Here is a 10,432-nt window from a genome sequence, read left to right as displayed (position 1 = left end):
ATACTTTAAACCACCACCACACACACACACACACACACACACACACACACACAGAGAGAGAGAGAGAGAGAGAGAGAGAGAGAGAGAGAACCGATGGTCTAAGTAACTTTTTTTTTAATAAACCTTTTTTCTTTCTACAGTGTAACTTTATCACTGTTTAGTAATATCACACAAAATATTAAACCTTCGCGCTCATGTGTGTGTGTGCATACTTACGGGTACGACTCAGTAAGCGTGCACCCATGTATGCTCAGGGTGCGTCTGTCTACATACACCAGTATCCCATATTGTTTGGTCCATCCATGCATGTGCTCGTGCCGTAGTCTGTTGCTTCTAGAACCCAAATCCTTAACCGGCCGCTCAGTAATTACATGCGCGTTTATGATCTTCCAGTGTCTCTCCCCTACAGGAAGGTAATGAATTTCGTCTATAAGCGGACTTGGGGCTGTCAGTTGACAAATTGAAAGCAGTCAAACTGGCAGGCGTTTTCCGGTGAGGAGACAGGGAACAGTTGGTCAACTCGGCTGTCACAGCTTACAACCGCCTCTTTTTTCTGCCCTTATATAAAGACGGCGATTGTCAAAACAACCCCAAGGCTGTGCCTCCCTGGGCCTGGTTCACAATCCGGGAGACAGACTGTTTGGTTTGTCATCCCCACCCGCCCATGACGGCGCCCTTGTACCCGTCAAAAACGGGATGCGCGAAGTTGAAGATCTGATTTTGGTTCGTGAGAAGGTAATGTTGGCATTTGTTTCATTTTGTTTTGTTTTTCAGATAGTTGAATTAACATAATCTCTTGCACTTCGGTTGAAATGGTTTGGTGTTGTTTATTATTTTGTGAAAACCACAAAGAAGCGTTGGTTCCATAGTTCAGTCGTGCGGCGTTAGATTGATTAAACTTTCCGCGTGTGTGTTAACATGACTGGAAAACTCACAAAAGGAAATAGCTACCAGAGACGTTTGTGCCGAAGACACAAGATATGATATGATAATCATACAGAAAAAATGAAATAAAGTAAAATGGATTATATAAACGAATGATTAAATAAGTCAATAATGTGTGTGTGTGTGTGTGTGTGTGTGTGTGTGTGTGTGTGTGTGCGTGTGCGTGAGAGAGAGGTGGCATGAAATCCTGGCCGCATTACTGAAGAAAAGTCACTGACACAAACCAAAAACTTACAAATGTTACAAAGTTCGTATGTAACAAAGACAGCGTGGAGGCTTGATGAGAATGTGCTACAATCGTAAACATCCAATAGTCACCGAGTATGTTTGTGCGAAAGTTGACGTCATTCATCCTTTCGCTTTTAACAGGACTACTGTTCTATTCCACACAAACACACTTTCAAAATAAGACACTAACAAAAAGTCTACACATTCGTTTCGCGTTTCCAGTACCATTCCTTGCTATTCTCAGACCAATCCGTTTTGTGTGCGTGTGCCTATTTTCGCTCTCTAAGACTATTTTCGGTAACGGGAAGAGGCCTCATACCTGGTCTTCAATCTTTTTGAGTGCAGGGCTCGTCAATACATTTCCGAATTCTTCTCCCCGTCGTTCCCGTCTCGCTGGAAGCAGCTGGAAGTACGCGATTTCTTCTCTCTCTCTCTCTCTCTCTCTCTTCCGAGCTCGGGAAGTCTGGCACGAGTGGGAGTTTGATTTCCTTTCCAGAGTCGTCAGTTTTACGAGCTCAGTAGTGACGCACCCCGGAAGTGTAGGTTCCCGTTTTTTCCGCTCTCTTGCTGTCTAAAAATATCTGGCACTGAACGTCTTGTCAGTCATGTGCTGTCATGATCGTTACGGAAACGAAAGGTACGTGCTGTTTCGGGCCTGAATTTGTTTATTCATTCATTCATTTGTTTATTTATTTCATTTATGTATTCATTTATCTGTTGTTTAACTATCTATCTGTGTATCTGTTTATTCAATAATGAAAAAAGCAATTCTTTATTAATCCACTGTCGGAACTGATATGTACGTATGTATGCCTATGTAAGTACTGTATGTGTGTATGTAGGCCTATGTATGTATGTCTGTATGTAGGCCTGTGGATGTATGTTTGTCTTTTTGTTGTTGTTTGGTGTGTGGGAGGGGGGGGGGGGGGTTCAGCGGAAAAAAAGAAAGCTTCATTTGAGTATCAGATTGTGAGATCTATCGGACAGCTTGCTTTATTTTTGATGGTATGTCACAATAAATATACAATATCCAGAGTGTGTTGGTTAACACAAGAATGGACAAATGAAATGTCAAGGTTTTGTAACCGCTAAAAGTGATGGTCATGTCTGCGTCTATCATGGTCTAGAGTACAGGAACGTGTTTAGGTGTAGTGTATATAGCACGTCATAACTATGGCAGTTAAGGTTTTGCGAGTGGGTTGCTTTCATCGAGTGTGTTTCGGTCTTTGGCAATATGCAGCTGTGTGCAAAGATTACTGAATGAGCAACACCGCAACAATTTCCTGTGTCTTTGAACACTGGTGCAATAAAATCCTTCTCTCCCTCTCCTCTCTGTTTCTGTCTCTGTCTGTCTGTCTGTCTGTCTCTCACTCTCTCTCTCTCTCTTTCTCTCTCTCTCTTTACAGAGTATGTGTGTACATGCGTTTTCTCTTTTGGATTACAGTGTAAATGAGGCTTTGGAGCTATTCAGTAATGTATTGTTGAGAGCGAGTGAATGTATGTGGAAGCGTGTGTGTGTTGGGAGTGATCAGCGAGATGCCCCATGGTTTGATGCTGAATGTAAAGATGCAAAACACAAAGCCAGACAATTGTTAACAATGTTAAGACAAACCAAGGATGATAAACACCGATTACCCTATGTGAAAGCTCGGAAGGAATATAAGGATTTGTGTAAGGTAAAGAAAGTCAGCTATAGACGTGATAAAGCCGGACGTCTAGCATCACTGAGCAAAGACAGCGAACAGTTTTGGAAAGAAGCAAAGCAAGCGTCTGGAAGAAGGAAAATAGTATGTAAAGACATTAAAGAAAATGAATGGTTTGAACACTTTCGGAATTTATTTACTCAGAACGAGGTTATAACTACTGATAGCAGAGCCATTAGTGAAGTGCAACCAGAGGAATCAAATATATCTGATGAACTAAGTCATGATATTGCAGATGCTATTCGGAAATTTAAAAAAAGGCAAGGCTTGTGTTGTAGACAGTATTTTGGCAGAAATGCTAAAATCAGCTGATAATATTGCTGTACATTTTTTAACAAAACTGTTTAACATTCTGTTTGATAAGGGCACGTATCCAGATGAATGGGCGAAGGCAATAATTGTTCCAATTTTTTAAAAAGGGAGATAGTAGTTCAACAGACAACTATAGGGGCGTGTCTTTGCTCAGTCTTATTAGCAAATGTTATACATCAGTGCTTGTCAAATGGGCTGAAGAAAATGATATGCTAACAGAGTCACCGGCTGGATTCAGGCGTGGTTATGCCACAACAGATCATATTTTTACTCTGAACGCGATTATTGAGAAATCTTTATCAAAGAAGGGAGGCAAGCTTTACGCCTGTTTTGTTGATCTGAGAAAAGCATTTGACTCTGTGCAACGTCAGCCTTTGTTTGATATTTTGATTCAGAAAGGTATAAAGAAAAAAATTATGAATGCTATCATTGCTGTGTATAAATGTGTTACGTCTTGCGTACGTATTGAAGATAAGTTAACTGATTTTTTTATTTTTTTATTGTCCCGTTGGCTTAAGGTAAGGTTGTATGTTAAGCCCTATATTGTTTTCGTTATTTGTTAACGAAATTGCATCAGCAGTTGAAATTAGTGGTATTCATGGAATTCAGTTTTTGCCTGATTTATTAGAGTTGTTCATTCTTCTGTTCGCGGATGATATTGTACTGCTATCTAACACTGCGATTGGTCTGCAAAATCAAATTAATATTCTGAATAATGCATGTAAAACTCTCTTCTTGAATGTAAATACTGACAAGACTAAATTGATGGTTTTTCGAAAAGGTGGCTTTTTGGTAAGATATGAACAGTGGAATCTCGATGGAAATGCTCTAGAAGTAGTGAATGAATATATTTATCTAGGATTTGTTTTTACGACAAAAATGAGTATAAACAAAGGAGTAGGGATTTTTGCAGCAAAAGGCAAACATGCATGCATTGACTGTATAAAATATATAACGAAGCTGAATGATATTTCCAAAGGATGTTTTTTCAAAATATTTGATGCTCAGGTACAACCCATTCTTTTGTATGCTTTTGAGATGTGGGGTCTTAACAGACTTGATAATATTGAGAAGGTTCATTCCTTTGCATGTAAACGTTTTTTGAACATAACACTTAGAGTACCAAACAAGTTTGCATACGGCGAATTAGGACGTTATCCACTGTATATAAATAGTGCAACAAGGTGTATCAAGTACTGGTTAAGGTTGCTGAATATGAATGTGCACCGATTACCCAGACAGGCATATTTGATGTTGTTTAACTTAGACGAAAGGGGGAAAAAATGCTGGGTGTCTTTTGTAAAAAATACTTTATTTAGACTTGGGTTTGGATATGTCTGGTTGCAACAAGGCGTTGGTTGTGAGCAAACATTTTTGTCATTATTTAAGCAAAGAATGAAAGATATATTTATGCAGGAGTGGGACGAGTCAGTAATGTCTAAAGATATATATCATAACTACAGACTGTTTAAAACTGGTTTTCAGTGTGAGCAATATTTTGACTTTGTGGATAAAAAGTGTTTTAGGGACTGTTTGGTAAAATTACGACTTGGTTTGCTCCCAATAAATGGATCATTTTTTAGAAGAACATTCAAATGTAATTCAAATTACGCATGTAAATGTTGTAATGTGATCGAAGATGAAAACCGTTTTATAAACAATTGTGTCCTTTACAATAACCTGCGGCAAAAACATCTGAACTCTGAAGGTCAATCGTATGTTCACTTGCTGAAGAATGGTTCTGTTTACAGTATTCGTAAACTCTGCATTTATATATTTAATGCTCTGAAGATACGACAGGAATTCTGTAACAACAATGATGAAAGTTAGAATTAATTTACTATGCACAAGAAGCACTTTTGTTCTACAGGTTTAAGTTAGTACGTATTTTACATTTTGTTGTGGCTGAGTGATCACCATATTGTGTACTTTTGACCTCTTTCTAGGGGCCGGAGGCCTGGAGATTAAAGTTTTGTTCTTGTTCTCTCTCTCTATCTCTCTCCATGTATTCCGTTATTTGTCAGTTTCGGGCCCTGTTTGTTATGTGAGTGGAGAGAGGAATTTTGATGCAATGGCGCGTCACACACACTGGAAATTGTAGTCATCCAGGTGAAGTATTAATTTTCGCATTTAGAACGCTATTATTTTTAACTAAATGAACAGAAATATAAGGAGAGGAAAGAATGGGCTGTATGGCGAGTGGGAGAAATAGGATAGACTGAGGGTGGAATCAAAGGTAAATTTTGTAATAACTATAAGTACAATGAAAGATCATAACTTATTGGAAGTCAGTCGTAAAAGGGAAGTCGCTTATTTAATGAATAAGAGAAACAATTGATAATGAATGTAATGATAATAATTTTTTTTAAGTCAAACACTTTCCTAATGACTGCGGACGCCTTATTCATTTATTTCTATGCTTATTTATCTTAATTTAATTTCTTCGTTTTTGTTGACATTATACATTCTTTTTCTTTACCTCTTTCAATCGATGATTCATGCAGAATATTGGTTGGCTCTCAAGGTCTGACCAACACGTTGGCCTAAAGGTGACTCACCTGTTCTCCCTTATCCTGCCCCTTCGCCCCCTTCATCCCACACGCCATCACTTTTATTTCAAGAATAGATGGGATGTAGCGTATATGGGTCATAGAGATGAAACTAAAAGTGTATGCATTGCACTGAAGAGTACCGCAACACTCTGCATATAAAATACACTGCACTGCACTACTGCACATGGGTTTTACTCTCTCCAGAGACCTTTCTCCTATTAAGATCTTTCTCGGTTTCTGTAACGTGACATTCATTGCTCCCTCCCCTCACTCACCTTCACAGACACAGACACAGACACACACACACACACACACACACACATACACACACACAATACACACTCATACGCGCTCGATCCCCTCTCCCTTCACCCTCCCACGCACGGCACACGCTCAGGTGCGTCAACACAAGACGAGACGAGACATGACATGACAAAACAAGACGATACGAGACATGACAAGACGAGACGTGACGAGACATGACAAGGCAAGACGTGATGAGACGAGACATGACATGACGAGACATGACAAGACGAGACGAGACGAGACGTGACGAGACATGACAAGACGAGACGAGACGAGACAAGACGAGACGTGACGAGACAAAACATGACAAGACAAGACGAGACGAGAACAGAAAGACAAAACGAGAGAAGACGAGACGAAACAAGACAAGGCAAGACGAGATAAGACATGACAAGACAAGACAAGATATGACAAGACAGGACGAGACATGACAAGGCAAGACATGACAAGACGAGACATGACAAGACAAGACAGGACAAGACAAGACAGGACAAGACGAGACGAGACAGGACCGTCCAAGACAAAACAAGACGAGATGAGACAAGACATTACGAGACGAGACGAGACAAGACGAGACAATGGAAGTCGTTGACAAGAGACGGAGTTGGACCTGTGGCTACAACTGTTCCCCGGGACACACACACACACACACACACACACACACACAGAGTCCTGATGACCTTTTCTGTGACTTGGTGACTGAAACACGCTCTGGTGTACGTGAGTGTGCGTGCCTTCCTGTGTCTCTGTCTACTTTTCTGTCATGTCGTCCGCGGTTGTTAATTAACGAACACTGAGTACTCGCACCGCGCCATGCGCTCGGCCACTCGTGTGAACTCTGTGTGTGTGTGTGTGTGTGTGTGTGTGTGTGTCTCAGGCTTTGTCCCATCTCTCTGTGTCACTCCTCTCTGTCTCCGTGGAAACACATGCAGACATACACACATGGACATACAACCTAGACGCGCTCTCTCCGTCTCCCTCACACACACACACACACACACACACACACACATCACACACACACACCACGCACATACGTACACACCTCACACACACACACACACGCGCGCGTGCGCGTGCACGCACGCACGCACACTACACACACACACCTCACACACACACACACACACACACACACACACACACATACACACACACACGTGTGTGTGTGCGCGCGCATGTGATCGGGTTAACCGATGTGAGTTAATCCATTCTATCTATTAAGTCCGTGATTCAATCGTCGCATGCGCACCGCAAAACACAAAGCAATAAAACACACCTTACCCACCGCCCTCCTCTCCAAACACCATCGCCTCCCCCTCACCACGCCTATTCATGTGAGACAGAGAGAGAAAGAGTTTGTGAATTAAGCTTATCTATTAGAATAAATCAACCCAGTTATGCAAATCAAAAGATTATACAGGTTGTAGTGGACTTATGTATGTCACGTCAAGCGGACACAGTGTGAACTCCCAAAATGTCCCACCTGACCTCGTGTGTCCTTGGCGACTTCCTTTTTGCGTCCATGTGTATGATAGTGTACATCTATTGGATACTGTGATGTATGATATGAATGATTAGTGCTGTGTTATGAATGATGATCGTGTGTGTGTGTGTGTGTGTGTGTGTGTGTGTGTGTGTGTGTGTGTGTGTGTGTGTGTGTGTGTGTGAACAAAAATCATTGTTTGGTTGGATGTTTGTTAAGGGTTGTACATGTACGTTTTCGTTTTGGTGTTCGCTTTAGGGGGACAGAGAGGCAGACAAAGTGACAGAGAGAGACAGGCAGACAGACCAGAGAGTAAAGGAGAGGTACACAGAGAGACAGAGAGAGAGAGAGAGTCACAGATAGACAGACAAACATACAGCACAAACATTATCTTTCACCTATTGACAACAGTACTGGACTTGCCATCGGAAATTATACGTAAACAGAGACGGCAGAGAGACATCACGCCCACCCATATATTATAACAACGACGCTGGAAATATGCCGTCGCTAATCACCGTACGATGATTAATCAAGAAATGGCAAACAGGCAGGATGAACCCACGGCTCCCAAAGGATTTAACTCTCTCCATACGAACGGCGAAAGAGACGACGTTAACAGCGTTTCATCCCAATTACCATCATCAAAATTTTGTAAGCGGAACGCTCTTATACTGAAGAGATGAATGTTGACAAAGAATACCACAGTTCTGACGACGGAAGCTAAAGGTTGGGTCATTCAGACACGCACTGGACATCCGAGGGGTCTGTGCAGAGGAGAAGAGAGGACTGGCCGTACTGAGTGAGTTAAAACGACAACAAAAATTCATTCTTCACAGGATTCCGATCTGCCTTGCCGTTCCTTCAGGTCAGTCATTGTTCAACGAAACCATTCATGTTTTTGTTACATAACCGACGTGACAGTTGCACTTTCAGGGAGGTGTTCGTCTTTTAGTTAAACGTATTTTCACTGTAAGTGATATTAGACGAGGGTAGGAAAAAAATCGAGAGGGGGGTGGAGGGGGTTAGGGCGGGGGAAGAAATTACTGTGTACACATGCGAGTAAGTGAAAGTGTGTGTGTGTGTGTGTGTGTGTGTGTGTGTACCATATAGAAAATGACTGATTTAAGTTTTGTTTTTTTAAAAAAAGGCATAACAATAACATCTTTCTAATGAAAAACTAACAACTATAACAGCGAACCCACTGGACTATTTACCAAGGAGTTGAAAAGGTCATAATGTTTTTATTATATTAGCAATGGAGTGCTGAAGACTGTCAACACTGAAGATGATTTCAGTTCAGGGATGTGAGACTTTAACAAGGTGTCAGAACGTGCGGATTGATCCATATACGTCACACTACATCTGTTGTAAAATATGTAAACAAATGAATAAAGAAAGAAAGGCAAATGTCTGATATTCGCATAAACTCAGCGCTCTGATCAGGTCTCGAAAGTCTTCCCTGAGTTTGTGTAAAACATTAACATTGAAAAAGAATAATATGATAGATGAATGAATTCAGAAAACAGATAATAATAATAATAGAAAATAAACAAATGCGACAGACGACAGAGAAAAACGAACATAATGGTTGCACCTGGACAATATGCTTTGCTAATTAACTGCCGGGTTTGTGCTGTTAAGTATTTATTTCGTTGACAGAAAATGAGTGATGAGCACTCACCAAAAACAAGCCTATCAGATGGTGAAGAAACCGAAAGAAGCTGCTAGAATTAACTGGGTTTCGAAATCAAGAAGCATATAGCATGTTACAAAACATCAGGATTTGGTTTTGTGTCGTTAGCTCAAGAAGCTGCAAATGAAAGGCGTCTTTTTTCTTGTTAAAATTGAAGCAAATACTTCAGTACATGTATTCTGTCAAGAGTGGATGGCAATGGAAGTGAAAGTTTCGATTCATACACATGCTTCACGTCATCACTTATTCTTGAAGGACACTGATTTAGTCTGTGTACAACAAAATGCTTCTGAGATATGCCCACTGGAATCCAGTTTGGAATCAGTGACCTTATAGTTCACAATAATCAGTATGTATGAGCAGATGTTTATCCCAATAATGAGTGTCCATTTTGTCAAGGGTCAGAAGAAAATATATTACAGATTCGTTTCTAGTATGACGTGCACGATACTTTGAGATCAGATATGAAAAATGTCCCTGCAAGTTTCTAAACAGTTATATAAAAATTATAAGCCTGAAAGCAAGTCAAGATTACACAGGCAAGAAAAAATATCATGGCTTTTGTATAACGATTTGAAACTGCGTGAACTTTAATCAGCCACAGAAGTGTCTAGTATGTGCATATTACAAACGTTATAATCATCAACAAATAGTAAAGAGTGGTAACTCTCTCCATTCACAAAGTACACAACTTCAAGTCAGTGCTGCTTACGCTTCCGATTCAGCTAGCACACAGGTAAATAAAAGGTACATTGGAACAAACCCAGACACTTCCTCAAAAAAGGAAGCACCGGGCCTGTCCTTATACCGATCATCTGACATGTGCACACAGCAGCAAAGACAGAAGAAATGTGCAAACACAAATAAGCTTTTATTCAAGACTGGCATAGCCTCTTTAATCATCAGTTTGACATTTCATGTTTACTTCTTGTGGTTAGATGTTTCAGAATGTCATAAAAATGGACAGGGGCATGAATTCATTGAAGTATTCGTCGTCGTCGTCGTCGCTCTCTCTCCCTCTCTGTTTTATAATCATGATCTCTGTTCTCTGAATTCTTTACTTTTCTTCCTTTCTTCGTTGTATATAAGCTCGGAATGATACTGCAAATTATCATTATTTTATATTCTTAGTGGTACTACTGCTAGTAGTAGTAGTAGCAGCAGCATAAATGAGAAATTTCTTCACCTTTTTTTACTTATTCAT

The 10,432-nt window shown here is 40.4% G+C and overlaps 1 protein-coding gene across 1 annotated transcript in view; it reads left to right on the top strand.

Moving 5' to 3' along the window:
* The first annotated feature begins 1,789 nt into the window (after positions 1 to 1,789).
* The window catches only part of LOC143283777 (uncharacterized), a 58,942-nt gene continuing 50,299 nt past the window's right edge, over positions 1,790 to 10,432 (top strand). The window contains exon 1 of the mRNA XM_076590132.1: positions 1,790 to 1,810. The gene's annotated coding sequence lies outside the window, so the exon portion shown is untranslated. The remainder of the gene's footprint in view (positions 1,811 to 10,432) is intronic.

This window comes from Babylonia areolata, chromosome 7 (assembly GCF_041734735.1).
Source record: "Babylonia areolata isolate BAREFJ2019XMU chromosome 7, ASM4173473v1, whole genome shotgun sequence".
In the NCBI taxonomy this organism is placed as follows: domain Eukaryota; kingdom Metazoa; phylum Mollusca; class Gastropoda; order Neogastropoda; family Buccinidae; genus Babylonia; species Babylonia areolata.
Note: the sequence above shows the minus strand (reverse complement) of the source record. Positions and strands in the feature narration are given on the sequence as shown.